This window comes from Acomys russatus, chromosome 14 (genome assembly GCF_903995435.1).
Source record: "Acomys russatus chromosome 14, mAcoRus1.1, whole genome shotgun sequence".
In the NCBI taxonomy this organism is placed as follows: domain Eukaryota; kingdom Metazoa; phylum Chordata; class Mammalia; order Rodentia; family Muridae; genus Acomys; species Acomys russatus.
The window spans coordinates 23372926-23389151 of NC_067150.1; the positions used below are offsets into that span (position 1 = coordinate 23372926).

The window sequence follows — 16226 nt, forward strand, 5'->3', positions numbered from 1 at the left end:
ATACTTAACATTGACAAGCTTAAAGTAGACTTGCCGAAGGTGGGTGGAAGAGCAAGAAAACACACTTCTTTAAAAAATCAGAAATGTACTGAACCGGAGAATGGAGTTCAAATGTATATAAGCCACAATTTATAAGCTGACTGCATAGTTATCTCTTAAAAAAGAAAAAAGAAGAGCCAAATGCCAGATCTGGAGCTGAGAGAATGCAATGCCTTCCCACGATTCTGGATCCTATGGTTCACTGCCAAGCAGGTACACTTGAGAAGGTCCCTTTCACTGCCATCCACCATGACCAGACACTTCACTGGCAACTAATGATCTGCTCCTTAGAAGTCAATAGAGGGAAATGAGACACACTACTTTATTCAACATTTTTAAAAATGGGGCTGGTGAGGTGACTCAGTAGAGCCATGAAAGCCCATCATTTCAAATCTGGAGTTCATGTAGAAATACTGGACATGATGGCACTTGTCTGTAACCCCAGGTCTGGAGATATGGACAGAGGGCTCACTGACTAGCCAGCCTGGCTAGTTGGCCAGCTCCAGGGCAAAGAGAGACCTTCTCTCAAACTACAATCAAACAAAACACAACAAGGAAGATAGCACCACACAAATAACAGCTGAGGTTGATCTCTGGCCCCCACAGGAATATACACACATATGCAACTGCAAGTTCATAATCAACCTCCTGTCTGTCTGTCTGTCTGTCTGTCTGTCTGTCTCTCTCTCTCTCTCTCTCTCTCTCTCTCTCTCTCTCTCTCTCTCTCTCTTTAAAATCCCTAAAATATAAAAGCCAATGGTGTCTTTGGAATTGGAGAGAAGGCTTAGTGGTTAAGAGCACATAGCACTTGCAGAGGTCTCAGGTTCCAGGCCCAGCATCCCTGGCAGGTGGCTAGCAACTGTCTGCAACTCCAACTCCAATGGATCTGATGCTGCTAATCTACTCAGGTGTCTGTACTCATGTACATGTGTGTGTGTACACACACACACACACACACACACACACACACACACACACACACACACACACGCACGCATACATACATATAATTAAAACTTATATAAAAATCATCCCTCAAAAGAACTTCACAGAATCACTCATTTCTGCCTCATAATGGCTCTGTGAGTAAATAGTCCTTGTTCTGTGTATAAAGAAAATCAAACTCAGTGAGTTAACTAACTTGTCCAAGTCATACGTATGTCTGGGAGAAGAAGAAGAAGAAGAAGAAGAAGAAGAAGAAGAAGAAGAAGAAGAAGAAGAAGAAGAAGAAGAAGAAGAAGAAGAAGAAGAAGAAGGAAGGGAGAAGGGAAGTGGGAAGGAGGGAGGGAGAAGGAGAGAGGGGAGAGCATTTGGCCATTAGCTGATGCCACCTCTCCTAGGAAAGTTGAGGGAGAAGTTTTAGTTCTTGACAGTAGGTGGGACATTGGCAGCATGAAGCGTGACTCCTGGCATCCATGTTGGAGCACCTGGGTTGGAAGACATCGTCACTAATTAACAAACTGTGGGGGCCCTAGGAGCTGAGTTGCAAGCTTTAGGGGAGCGATTGTTGCATGGTTTTGGGTCATGTAGAAGTGAGGTGCCTGGAAAGCATTCAAGAGGATGCCAACTGCTGTGGCACATTCCTGAAAGCCTTGCTGGGAGGATTCCATGAATTAACACACTCAAGGAGCTTAGAATGGTGCCGGGTGCCGAGTAAGTGGGCTCTGTAAATCTTTGCCATTATTATGACCTAGTAAACATCTAGGTCGTCATGGAGCTAAGAAGATTATTATGACCCAGTAAACAAGTGGGTCAAATGGAGCTAAGAAAGGAGATCTTGGCTAGAGTTAGAAATCCAGAGTTGCCAACTTGTGCATAACTGAAGCCATCAGAGTGAGAGCTCTTGGAGAATGGTGTACATTGAAAGAACTGAGTCCTAGATTGCTAGCACCAGCAGAGAGGCACAGGTTGTTTGTGGGGTGTTAAATGCATAAAACAAGAAAATATCTGAAGTCTCAACAAAAGGAGAAATTCTCTTTTATTTAGAATCAAACATTGGAAAGACAATTCCTTCGATGGTAATCAATGCTATAGAAAATCACTAAACACCCAAGGAAGAAGTGCAGCTGACTACACTTCTCTGAGTTTGATCATAATGAACACCACGGACAATTCAATATCTCCTCACTCGCCATCCAAACCAGGCTTCTGGGTAAGAAAGAGATCTGGTTTTCAAAAGATGTCATCTAGTTCTAAATACTGAACACATCCACACATTGCCAGTGCATGTGCATGCATAGAACTGTGCTGGGAACTGAAGCCATGCACAGTGCATGCTAGAGATGTGAGGGATGCTAGGGATGTGAGGGATGCTAGGGATGTGAGGGATGCTAGAGATGTGAGGGATGCTAGGGATGGAGGGATGCTAGGGATGTGAGGGATGCTAGGGTTGTTAGGGATGCTAGGGATGTGAGGGATGCTAGGGATGTGAGGGATGCTAGGGATGTGAGGGATGCTAGGAATGGAGGGATTCTAGGGATGCTAAGCAAATGTTCAACCTCTGAGCCACAACCCCAGCTCAATCTTCATGTTGATAGTTTGGCCAGTGACCTAAGAGGGCTCCTTATGACCCACCAGTACTTCCTGTGGGCTTCCTGCACAAAGCTTTTGTGCCCTTTATCTGTAAATGAGGTTCTTCCACAGCTCCCTACTGTTGCCTCTACTGAACACAGTCCTTATCACCAACTTTGAGCACTGTGCTTTTCTGTCTTCCCTGTTAGCTTACAAGTTTACAGAAGTGCTAGTTTTACTGATAGCTCTAACGCCTGGGGAAATGGATAACCACTGCAGCTTCTTTAAAGACTCAAGTGTTATTCCTGGAAGGAACATTTTGTTTTTTTAATTTCAGCATCTTCTGTGTAATCCAGCCCCACTTCTTTCTCTACACTGTACTCAGTGAATCTGTGTGGATGCGGTAGTCAGGACCCTTCTTCCTCAACATGGATGCTTGCTGATTTTACTATTGATTTTCCTAGTCAAGTGGCTGAAGCACAATGTAACTCTTACCAGTAATCCCCACACTGGAGAGGCTCGGGCAGAAGGATTGCCCGTGAGTTGAAGGCCAGCATAAGCTACATGATGGGTTCCAGGCCAGCCAGGAGTACAAGATGAGACTCTGAATCAAAAATGTCAAATAAGGGACAACAAGAAAAAGCACACACTGGGGGATGAGGTCACAGTTAGTTACTCAACTGCAGACTTGTAGCAAGACCACCACAAGACAGGCTGCTGGGCTCACAAGGCTGTCTGAGACAATGGCCTACTGCCCTTCCTGTCCTATCTCTTGTATCCGAGCAGTAGCAAGACCCCTCTTCTGCCCTTCCTGACTTAAGTGCCTTGCCCTCCCTGTCCAGTCATCCTCAAAAACAGATCTAATGAGAAGTTATGGGATTAAACAGCAATCGAAGGGGCCATCCTGAGTTTCCTTGCGCTCCACCGTTAACCATAATCTACAGAGAGAAACAGCACAATTGAAAAGGCCAGTGCAGACGGCACCCAGCTCACCCCCTACGCCTTAACAGATGGATTATTAGGCCTTTTAACCAAAGAAACCACATTAAGAGTATGAGTTTACCCTATGGAGGAATACTTTTTATAACCTGTATTTGGAAGAAACACCTCCTTTGCTAGACACAACCAGACCGCTGCCCTTCTATAATTTTGTGTTCAATGGATACAGACACTTTTGATATCTTCCTAGTACCAAGGTAGGTTAGAGAGTTCGGCAGCTGCAGGGAGATCTGAAAACATGGTCAAGGTGCTTTATGAAGTGGATGTCTTGGTCTTTCTTTTTCTCTCGGGTTTCTTTCAGCAAATCAACTCTTAAACACAATGTAAGAAATCAGTAGAAGCTCAGAGAAGAAAGACTCCTAACAAGGCAGCTCGGCAGTGGGCTGGGAGAAAGAGCGTTGGTGTTGCTTCCAGGTCTGATGTGACCTGGCTATGTGAGAATCATTTTCCTCTATGAGCTGAATATTCTAGAAAATTTATTCACTCCAACTTTAATATGTATTTAACATACATGTATACACGCATGTATGGATCTCCAAGACCATGCCTGGTCTTTAAAGGAAATGGTAGTCGCATCATCTGTGAAATGGAGGTAATTAGAGCATCTGCCCCCACCATGCTGGCATGAGGGTGAAACGAAGCAACTCATGGGAAAATAGGAAGTGGTTGCAGCAAAGCTTGCGCGCCACACAAAGGCTCAGTAAATGCTAATTGTGATGACGATGCTGTTAGTGACGATGATGATTGGAAGATAACAAGGGAATTCTCCAAAGACCAACACAAAGAGGGGATTTGAGAACGGAGGGAGGCAAGCTCATCTTCTGGGAGCTATAATCTGAAGACAGGCGTTTTAACAGCAACTGGGGCAGAAGCGTGAGATTGGCACTCCTGATAGCCTTTAGATGTTGAGTTTGGTTTTGCCTTGGCCTGTATTCTGGATGCAGCAGCAGCAGCAGCTTCCCAAGGGAAATTGCAATTTCCAGCCTGATTGAAGACTGGATTAGGAGTCAGGATGCTACACACATCCACGGCAGTTTATAATTCCTACAGCAGCCCCAGAGAGGGAAACAGACCTGATCTGAAAGTCCATGCTCTCCCCAAGGCTTCACGGGAGTTCTGCTTTCCACTTCTTCCTCTGACAGATGTTTCCTGGTCTAAATGGGCACCCAACCCATGTCACAGGTGAGCACAGGCAAGAGGCAAAACAATGTCTTCTTAGGCTCACACGGGTGCCAAACAACCGAATGTCCGGAGACTGAATTAGGCAGACTTTTTTCATCACTGTGACAAAGTGTCAGGAAGAACAGCTTAAAAGTAGAAAAGGAAAAGCTGGGTGGTGGCGGCGGCACACTCCTTTAATCCCAGCACTCAAAGGCAGGACAGCCTGTTCTACAGAGCAAATTTCCAGGACAGCCTGGGCTACACACACACACACACACACACACACACACACACACACACACACACACACACAAACCTGTCTCGAAAATAAAATTAATCTCACAATTTTTGAGGTTATACCTGTCTGTGGTCCAGCTCTGAGGTTCCTGGGACAAGCTGAGCGATGGTGGTTAAGAAGTACAGACAAGTTGTGTATCCGAAGACTCACCCTTCACAACTCTTGTCCGTCTACTTCCCTCAGCAAGACCATGCCTTCTAAAGAATTTTGGTTTATTTATTTATTTTTTTTTTTTTGGAGATAATGTCTTAGTCCATCGCTAGCCTAAGCTGCCCTGGAGCTCACTGTGAGGGCAGGTCTGCCTCTGACTCTTAACCAATCCTTAAAGTTTCCGGGACTCCCCAAAGCTCTACCAGCTGGTGACCAAGCTGTGAATACTTGCAACTTTTATGGGGATGCTTCATACCCAAACTGTAACTGAAACTGTGGGGGAAAGGCACCTTGATATATTCATAGAGCAAAAATCAAAAACATCTGAAATCAAAAGACACTAAAAGAAAGTAGAGTTTTTAAACCCCAAACTTGTGAACTAAACAATAACATCACAGAAATGTAAGAATCTTAATAAGCAGTGTAACAATATCAAAGCAGGAAAACTTACAGAGAGAGAAGGAAGATATGGGGAAGGTAGCAAGGAATACTGACAGAAAAGCCAAAATGACTTTTAAGGGAGAGCAATCCTGACACATACCTGCTGTGTTCTTTCCAAAGGGACCAGAGAAGTTACAGTCAATAAGATTAAAAAATAGCTAACATATATATATATATATATATATATATATATATATATATATATATATATACACACACACACACACACACACACACACACATACATATATTGGCACACACATATATACATATGTACACACATATATGCATATATATGTACACACACATATATATATATATATGTACATATACTATTAGTAACCTCAATATGTAAAATCATCTAAAGTACTGTTTCTATGGAGCCACCACATCCAGCAGCAGCCACACCTTTGGTGAGAGGCCTGGAGAAGCAATGTCAGCCTGGCTCTGGGCTGATTGACTGTAGTTTCCACCACCATTCTAAACTTTCAATGACTGTGATCTCTGCGTTTATCATGTCTGCTGCCATCTTCCCTGAAAACCTCACTCCACGGCGAGATCTGAAAAATTAGCCAGGCCAGCACAGGGCCTGACAGCTCCAGGAGTTCACCTGCCCTAGCTCAACTCCTCTAAGAGCTGCCCCTCCCTGCCGCGCGCTCCCTCCACACTCGCACTCTCAAGGCTATTCCACTAACGTTTTCAGCTTCTTGTCTTCAGTGCCAGGGGCAAGGTGACATTCCTTGAGATTTATTATTATTGTTTTCCATAACCTGAGGAATGTCAGTCCTCTAAAAGCCTCTGCACCGTGTTGATTTTCTAAGTTAACTCTGACTTAGCATAGATTTATTGGCCAACTTAGAGATTTACCGTGTGTGTGTGTGTGTGTGTGTGTGTGTGTGTGTGTGTGTGTGTGTGTGCAGTAGTGTACCTGTTTGCCACATGAAGGTGAAGCAAGAGGAAAAAAAATACAGTATTTATTTTGCTCTAACCTGTGCCGTCCTGGGAGCTAATTGCTATCATTGGTGCCAATCCTTTCAATTCTCATAGCTGTCAGGTAAGGAATGGATATCATTTATCACACGGAGGAGCAAGGCTCTAAGAAGCTGAGTGGGGGAGAGGGGTCAAATTGGCTATGGGTCTAATTCTATCGGAGAGAAAAGAACCCAACATATAGAAAGATGACCTGCTGAAGGCACCCACATCCATATACTAAATAGAAACACAATGTTATGCTAGGATCCAAGCATGTGACGTGAACAGAAGGTCCACATTAACTTAGCGTGCTCTCTTACTGACAGCCCAGTCTGGGACTCTGCCAATGCACCTTTATCTTCCAGGCAACCTAACTCATGAACCTGAGAGGCGCCCATACAAAACAACTGAGCTGACATCTTCTGTCCCTCAGGGCTGTTTCTCTGGGCTTGCAGTCCTCTCTCCTGGGCTGATGAAGCCGAGGTGTGTCAACCTTCTCATGTGCCTGTGGTGACCAGGGGCAGCAGCACTGTCACAACAGTTCTTACAGCTCAAGAAATTTGTCTGTTTCCTCTGAGGCCAACAGTCCTTCTTTGTCCCAAATAGTCACTGTCCCCAGGGGAGCTGCTGTCTCCTTGACTTTGGAATATCACAGGCTTTATTGCATCAATGAGATTTTCTGTTGTAAAACTAGTTTATTATAGTATCAATTTGATGTTCACTTTTCTGGGCCACAGTTCAGCATTTCTCGTGAACTTCAAGCCTCCTGTTGCACTGAGCATATATATCATGGCTCCTGTTGACCTCGGGGCAGGAGTGGAGCGGTGAGGGCTGTGGGAAACAACTCTGCTGCTTGTGCCGTTGTGGGGAAGGCAATCTCTCTGAAACCACTTCCCCTTTTGAATGTAGGGATAACAGTCATACGTGCGAGGTCACCTTAAGGATCAAGAGGTACACATCCATGCAAACACCTCAGTTTCCGTCAATGCTTTTGTGCTCCGCGTCTGACCTGGTTTTTGAGCCTCTTTGGTTCTGAAAAATCAGTGTGCAGGCCTGGCTTCCCATATACACTCAATATTCCCAGATTTGCCGTCCATGAAGCAAATGGTCCTCTTCAAAGCACAAGGGAGATGGAGATGATTTTGTGGGGTGTAGTCAAAAGACTCCCTGCTCTTGCATCAAAACCCAACTCTATCTAATCATGTGTCAAATCACCCAACTCCTGTGAACTACATTTCCGAGATGCTAATCTGCATGTTATGTTGCCCTATTTCAAAAAACCTTACTGGCAGAACTCTCCATTCGCCCGCACCGTCTTGCAGAGGTCTGCTAAGTGGGCAACTACAGTAACAGCCACTAAACCACATATGGGTGGCACTCTGTGCTTCATATGGGAGCGCAGCACAGGTCTTTCTTTAGAGCATGTTATTGGTGGCGTGTGAAAGGGAGCCCTGAGGTTCTTGAACTATGACGAGAACAGTTTTTACAGGGTCTGGGGCGGGGGGGGGGGGGGGCGTTCAGACAACATGCCTGTGTTTTTCTAATCAGTCACTCTGCCTTCTACTTGCTTGTTTGGGATTGCATCTCAGCTCTTCTCTCACTGCCCTCTGGTGGTGGCATCTTGCAATTTCATGACTCTCTCAGGCTGACTCTATTCTGGATTCCCTCCCAGCATGTCCTCAGCACTAAGCAAAGCACAAAACATGGTGGTGCACACCTTTAATCCCAGCACTCTGGGAGGCAGAGTCAGGTGGATTTCTGTGAGTTCAAGGCCAGCCTGGCCTATAAATTGAGTCCAGGACAGCCGAGGCTACGCAGAGAAACCCTGTCTTGAAAAACAAAGCAAAACAAAAACAAAACAAAACAAAAAAAATTTTAAAAACAAGCGAGTTTATTGCCATGTACAACCTTCCCACTGGATCTATGAGCTCAGAATATATACACTCATAGAGCCACAGTTTAAAAGTATGTCAAAAATTGTATCAGTATTGAACTTATATCTTTTCCCCTGTCATTATTTTATAAACAAAACAGTTTAAGTACATAGAATTTGTCTTACATCGTGTATTTTAAGTAATATAGAGATGATTTAAAGGAGTGGTTCTCAACTTTCCTAATGCTGCGGCCCTTTAATACAGTTCCTCGTGTTGTGGTGACCCTCCCCAACCATAAAATTATTTTTGCTGCTACTTCATAACTGTAATTTTGCTAATGTTGAGCATTGGAATGTAAATATCTGATTTGCACTGATATGCCACTTTTCTGAAAGGGTTGTGACCCACAGGCTGAGAACCCCTGATTTAAAATATACGCCAGGATACCTGTTTAGATATGAAACCTGAGCATCCATGGACTATGCTGCTTTTAGGGGGCTGGGCCTGGGAGCCAATGCCTGCAGACCAGGAAAGATAAACTTTTGCCTTTTCCTCCTTCCCTAAGGCTCTGGACCCCAGTACTGTCAGCTGGCCTTGTTGCCCGATGCACTTCCTCTCATCCGAGCTGCTCCTATCACTCTTGCCTAAAACTGTCTAATGATTTTCACCGTCCTCCAGGAAGTCTCAGGGTCCTTGCCACAATATAAAATCTGGTCCTCTGTGATGTCTTCTTTGACCACACAGCTCTGCCTGTGTCCTTGGGAGTACTGGGTCATGTTGCTCTTCTTCAGTCCTGTAGTGTTCCTGGGGCCTCCAAGCTCTCTTGGGGTCCCCGAGCCCTTCAATTCTCCTGGGCTCCCTCCTTTGTCTTGCTCTTTTCTCACAAGAGCTGAAAACCCAGCTCATGTCCCTTTTTCAATGAGGACCTTCTGTGAGAACTTTGTCCCCCTATTTGATTTTAGGCACAGGCCTAAGCCCCCTGCCCTCTACTCAACTGGGGGCTTTTCCGCCAGACCACATGCTTCCTGACCCAACAATCACACTTCATTGGCAGTTTTCAAATCTCAATTCTAAGACAAGATACTATGCTAGAATATAGAACTAACTCAATAAATGTTGAATGAAAACCCTATACAGCTGAGACCTTGGGAAAATGGCAGCTGCTTCAAGGGGAAAAGGTAATCACAATCGCTTATATTTGCTCACTGAAAAAGCGATTCCCATGAGCATCCATAATAGATTTATTACATGCAAGTCATCAGAAAAAGGTATTAATTCTCCCTTTCAATGAAGGGAATGCAATACTATCTCATTTAATCATTATGCCTGCCCTGGCAGGAGTGGAGAGCAGGCAGTGGATCTACATCCTGGACAAGAAGCTGGAAGCTGGGGAGTGACTGATGACCAAGCATTTGAGGATAGCATGAATGCCAAGCATCAGCCCAGTCTCTACCTTTGCTCTCACAGCGACACGGGTCTGCTATCTTTCATTAATACTCTGCCACCTCTTCCTGACAGAGGCACGTCCCTGGAGACGAAGCCAAACACAGAAATGTGCGCTACCTGCAGAGCCGAGCTGTGAAGGCAATCATCCTAGCTTCTCCTGCCTTGCCTCGGGTTCCTAATCAGTTATGGAAGAAATGACAATTCAGAGAGGAGAAGAGACACCTGAGAGGGGCTGCAGCCCACTGGAGGGATCTGAAGGCTTTGTTTCCACAGCTGTGATGTCCAGCTGGCAACACCAAGAGCATATACATGGAAGGTTTGAGTGGACGACACCGAGACAAAGGAAAAATGACATACTGCGTGAATTAGTGAAGGTGAAATAAACGGTGTTCAGCAACAGATGGGGCCGGTGCTGGGCAATTTTCTCCTGTCACCTCCCCTCAGGTAATAGATAATCCGGCAGCTGCCAGAGTTCCCGGGAAGACAGGCGCAGAGCCTCAGTCTGCTTCCTGTGGGGAGCCAGCCCCCTCATTCCTTAACCTGTCTCCAAGATAAAAATCTTAAGAGACCAAACTTTTTGCAAGACGTATAGTGGCGATTTAACTCAGTCCCGGCTAAGGTTGCTATCTGTCAGACTGTCACGGTGACAGGCAGATTTGTAAATGCTCTGGCTCCAGTGTCAGGTTGAAGGTGACATTTTTCAGCTGGAGATTTTTTTTCGCTCCAATCTCTCATTGAGACAGCACAACTCAGAACACGAAAAGCGATCCCCTGAATACGCCTGTGCCCCTTCAGCCTTGCTGACCTAGGCTGCTGCGGACCTCTGAGCTCTGAGACGGTTGTTCAGTTCCTCCCATCCACTTCTGACAGGCCAGGTTCAAGGGAATTCCTCAAAAGGCCAAGTGCCCAGATCCGCCTCCCCGGCCCAGCTCTCCCCCAGGCCTGCCCATGATGACTTATAATGATTTGTCTTGGCTGGTGATGGCTCTGCCAGTCCCATTATAAATACTCACACAGATTCATTAGCAACAGTACAAAACCCAGAATCCCAACTAAATTCGGCTAATGCCCTGGCATGCTATTTCTTGGCTGAAACATCTAATACTGGCCCTGAATGCTCAGTGCCATTGCCCTTGATCCCTTCCTGGAATCCTTCATCTACTCCCAGGATTCCATATTAACTTCTCCTCTCCCCTTCACTCAGCTCTGAAGGGTCTTACGGAGGGCTGTTGATTTGGCTCACTGATTTTCAGCCCTGTTCTTTATACTTATTTTCAGTCCTTAGGAAGGCACTTTGTGCCCTGGTGCCGAGCAGGAGGCAAGGTGTATTTTCCCTTGTTTGTATTTCTTCTTCTCCTCCTCCTCCTCTCCCCTTCTCTCTGTCCCTCTCTCTCTCTTTCCTATGTGTGTGTGTGTGTATGTGTCCTTTAAAAGGCTATAGCATTATGTAGTTTTATTCTGAGGATTATAGGAAGTCAGCTTTTCTTATGAAGCTCTGAACAAAAAAGGGGTTCAGAGGAAATCCTGGGGGCAGATTTGGGGCCTAGAGGACAAGAGAGTGATAAAGAGCACAAGTGAGCCTCTGTGGCATCCTCACCTCCACACTAGGGGTTTCTTCCTGCTCTAGGAAACTCTTTACATACAATCAGTGTGACAGCAGACAGACACCCATGGGGGTGCACATGAGGGCCTTTCTACTTAACATTTCATGGTCTTCAATTTTTTAATGCAAAGTGCCAGCACTACCTTCGTGTCGCTCCGGTTTGGTTTCTGAGTACTGAGCGAGAGCGTGGGCAACCTCCCTAACACAGAACTCGGTAGTGACTTCAGCCTATGCTGCAGCGGGAGCTGTGCTGACCTCAGGTGGGTTCAGACAGACCCCAAATAAGCTTGGCCTTGGGGAGCTGAAAGTGAGCCCTGTGTGGCCACTGAGCCACAGAGAAACTCTGAGGGGCATCTCAGAGATGCCGTGCCTACCCAAGGAAGCACCCATGACTTTGCCCTCAGGAATGTTGAATGTTTGCCTCTGCACCTCTCTTCCTCTCTTCCTGTAGACTTCACTTGTTGAAAACCCCCTGGATCTGATTTATCTGCAGTGGGAGGAGAGTCCTAATCTCTTCCATGGCCCTGTGTATGTGTAGTGTGTATGTGCGCGCGCGCGCGTGTGTGTGTGTGTGTGTGTGTGTGTGTGTGTGTGTGTGTATGTGCCGGTGTGTTACTATGTTGCCTTATACTGAAAGAGGGACCCACTATTGCAGCCACATTGAGTGACTTACATGCTGACAATACTTCCTGAACTTTGTGAGTACATTCTGTGCCATGTGTTCTTCAAGAAACTCTGGCATGGGGGCTGCAGTGCCCTCCCCCTCCACTCAAGGCCCTGATTTGGGTCCCTGTTCTCAGTCCATCTGGGGTCCCAGAGTTATTCTCCTATTGGGGGGATGCAAACTACTCTGTTCCCAGGAGGTTTGGTGTAAGTGCCCTCCTTAGCCAAAGGCCTTCTCCTTAGCCGATGGCCTTCTCCTTAGCCTGACCAGGGGATGGAGTCTGATCGTTGTGGCTGCAAATCATTCTGATATTTTGGAGGACAATGACTACTCTGGACTTCCAGAACTGTTTGAACTTCACTCCCAGTCCAGATGGCACGTGTGTTAGTGTATGAACTCCCCCAGAGGAGGCCATCCTTCCCTCTTCTCTAACTACACAGAACCCAGGTTTCTTTGGTGACCTCAGGGTGCTCCTGTGTCAAGTTCTACAAGCACAAAAGCCATGGGATACGGAGAAAAGACACATGATGGTGCCACATTCTGACTATGTCCTCTCACAGGTGGATGTCACCACTGCCAGCATTGCCTGTGAACAGCATAGTGATGGTGTGCAGATTTGCTCACTCTGTGTACAGCAGAGCGCCAAATGTATAAGTGGAAATTAAAATCTCTCTGTTCTGGGAAATAGACATGTGACCAAAAAATGATATTTTTCTCTTAAAGCATAAAACTTTTTATTACAACTCTAGAGAGCTGGCAGATGGTAACTGTAGGATGGGGTAGCCTAGGGCAGAGGACCAGCTGCCCTGAGAAGGTGGAGTATCTTTAACCCTGGCACTTAAGGTCTTCAGCCCATGCCTAGGTTGGAGAAGAGGATGCTGGGACAAGGATGTGGGGCATGGAGTTAATGTCATGTCACCATTGCTGGCCTCTGTTGTCTGCCTTGGTTTCATATACATCATCACAGAGAACTAAGAAACAGGAGAGCGGATTTCTTTCATCTCTCTAGACACCTGGAACACAACACAATGGGAGCTGATACTGAGCCGCTGTACCACTCATTTTCTGGGCCATACTGGACCAGTCTAGTCAATTCTGACAGTTCAACCAGCTGAGGGCAATAGGTACAGTGCACCCACGAATCCCTGACGTGCTGCTGACGGATGTCTAGGGACAACTCAAAACTTCTGTATGCCTCAGTTTCCTCATTTGCAAAACGGGGCAAGTATGTGGCCTATGTAGGAGAACTATGACAGAGGAATTAAAGACAAATGTCAGAGCCCTAGCACAGCCACGCCCCACAGACACGGCTGTCAGCAACCCAGAGCTATTTTCAATTGCACTCTGTGTTAGATTTTGTGATCTGAAGGAAAGCCAGAGTATAAGGTGCTGGCGAGTCTAATAATTTTTCTATTTCTCCCACATCGTCTCTGTCTCATTCTCACCTCTGTGGCAGGCAGAGGAAGGCAGAACATCTCTGTAATGAGATTATGGTGAGCAGCCTAGAAGTGGTGTCTCTAGAAACAGAGATGTTTTCAAAATGGGGTGCTTCAAAATGCAGGCGGAGCCCACTAAAAGTCTTAGCTTGCTGCTTAGCAAAAGAGAAGAAAGCTAAGGTAAGAGAAAAAATGCCCCTGGCCTGAGGCATTAGCCAACCAGTCTATCTCAAGGGAGGCTGCCTCAGGCCGCAGCCAGCCCCTCCTGGTGGTTATGTTACCTCCAAGAGCCTTCAGATCTGTAGAGGAATGAGTGCCTTCAGGGGGGCTGAGGCTAAAAGCAACATTCGCAGGGTAATTGAATTCTATGAGATACATCTTAGAAGTCTTTCCCAAGAGCTGAACTAGTCTTTGAATTGAGACAGGGAGACTTAGGCAACATAATAACTGTCCTGTGCTAGAATTAGAAAGGCTACAAGTTCTCCAATGAGAAAGATTACAAATTTTCCAATGAGAAAGGCTACAAATTCTCCACCCATCAGTCCAAATACTGCAGGCCTTCTCTGGATCCTTAACCATCTTGGCCTAAGATTTTGGAGATTGCTGCATTTCTCAGGGCTCAGACTACACAGGGCCAGGGCAAAGTCCCCTGCTACCTATGTCTATGCCTGGTCATGGAGATCGTTCACTTCCTACCTTCCCACTATGACCCAGATTCCTAGGAAAAAGGAAAACTCGTGTCTCAAATGGAACATAAATAGTTGAGGGTGCTGAGGCCTCCCTGTTGTAACCCCCTTGCCTCTGCTGGAGACTTGGTCAGCAAACACACTGGCCAAGGCTCATTTTTTTACTGAAGGCAATGCCTATGTAAAATTAAGACGAAATTCATCTTCAAACTCAACCAGTGAACCATCTAAGAATAATTTTTTTTTTCAGAACTGAAAAGTCATTTAGAAGTCCTAAGGAAACCTTGAAGATGAATTAGAGTGTGTAGTCCTTTAAATTGGGTGAGATCGCTGCCACTTGACACTGGTGTGTTGTGGGGTGGTCTAATGTGTCTTGATGCTAATTACTGCTTGCTGTCCCTGTGACCCACCTTTTATTCAATAAAAAGCCATCCCACCTGGGCAGGGCAGTGGAGATAGAGATGCGGCTAAGATTCCCTGCGCTGAGAGAGAAAGAGAGAGAGGAGAGAGAGAGAGAGAGAGAGAGAGAGAGAGAGAGAGAGAGAGAGAGAGAGAGAGAAATTCTGGGGAAAAGGAACAAAACAAAACAAAACTGCCATGAGGAAAAAGGAGAAAGACCAAAGGAGGAGAAGGCCGCCATGGGTTAGCTGGAGGAGAAGCACATGGCTGGCTTGGATGGGGAATTCAGCCCAGATGAAGAACATTAACAAGTATTTGGGATTATGGGTGGGAAGTAGCTTGATAGAAGTTGGTAGAAACAGATGGCATGGGATTGGGGCAGGTATGTGATACCTGGCCCACTATGGGAAGTAGTTTAGAGGATTAATGTTTGCCCTGCCCCAGGTTAACTAAGGCTATTTTAAAATATAACAAATGTCAGTGTCTTGATTGATAGCTGGCCGGGCCTAGTGATAATACTGGTAATTTTAAAACAATATTGGTGGCCATGTTTTGATTCAGAATGCAGTCATTTCGTATGGCAGTTGGACACACAACTTGAATCTCAAAACCCAGGGAGCAGCTGGCAACTCCTGAGTATGTCACCTGCACCCACCCAGAACACCGAGTTTCTCTCACACCGTGAACTGAGCTGTGCTGAGTACTGAGGGGAAAGCACACAACAGACAAAGATCAGGCAACTTCTGCATAGCTAGTCATCATGGCCCAAAAGAAGCGGGTGGAAGAGAGGCGCTGGGACCACCGGCTTTGCCTTTGCCAATTTAGAGCTCAACTCACAGACTTCTCCAACAGAGAAACGGCACATCTGATGGGATCTGAAAGCATTGATCTCAGGCTTTAAGAAGAATCACCCACATACTGGTTCCTGATTTAGTGATCTGACTTGGGCCCCTCGGTCCAACTCTGCTTTGCAAATCACTTTGCAAATGTAGCCGGGCTACCAAGAGGAAAGAGAAGGCTGCTTTCCCTTCCTGTCTAAGAACTCATTTTCATCTTAAGGAGCTGGGCTTTTTCATCCATCCCTGCACAGTGTCTTCCCCACAGGGAGGCAAGGGTGCCCTCTAGCGACGAATCTGTGGAGCTGCAGGCAAGGTACGAGGCCTGCATCTGCAGACTCCCTTATCCAGATGTGAGACCGCCTGGCAGCATGCATCGCACCCCTCTGGGGTTTATTAGCCTGCTGTAATGTCAGTGCAATAATAACCCCGGGGAGGCCATTACACCACTATTTCCATCCAGAGGAGGGCTATTCCATCAAGTACTCCAAAGGCCTGCTTTGTAAATGAGTTTTCTTTTAAAGATATGTTCCCTTGATTGCTTTGCCAGAGTGCATTTGGCACCAAAGGGAAGTATGTGGAGGAATGGAGGACATACAGGGGCCTGGGGACCACCCATAGAGCCATGGAAAAGAAAAGGGGCAAGATATCACTGATGGCCCCTGTCCTCCCTGTGGCTTTTGGTTCCTCTCTTCCAGTGGCCCAAAGTTC

At 46.1% G+C, this 16226-nt stretch overlaps 1 protein-coding gene across 1 annotated transcript in view; it reads right to left on the minus strand.

The window, feature by feature from the left end:
- The window catches only part of LOC127198246 (neurotrimin-like), a 996997-nt gene that overhangs the window by 673214 nt on the left and 307557 nt on the right, over positions 1-16226 (minus strand).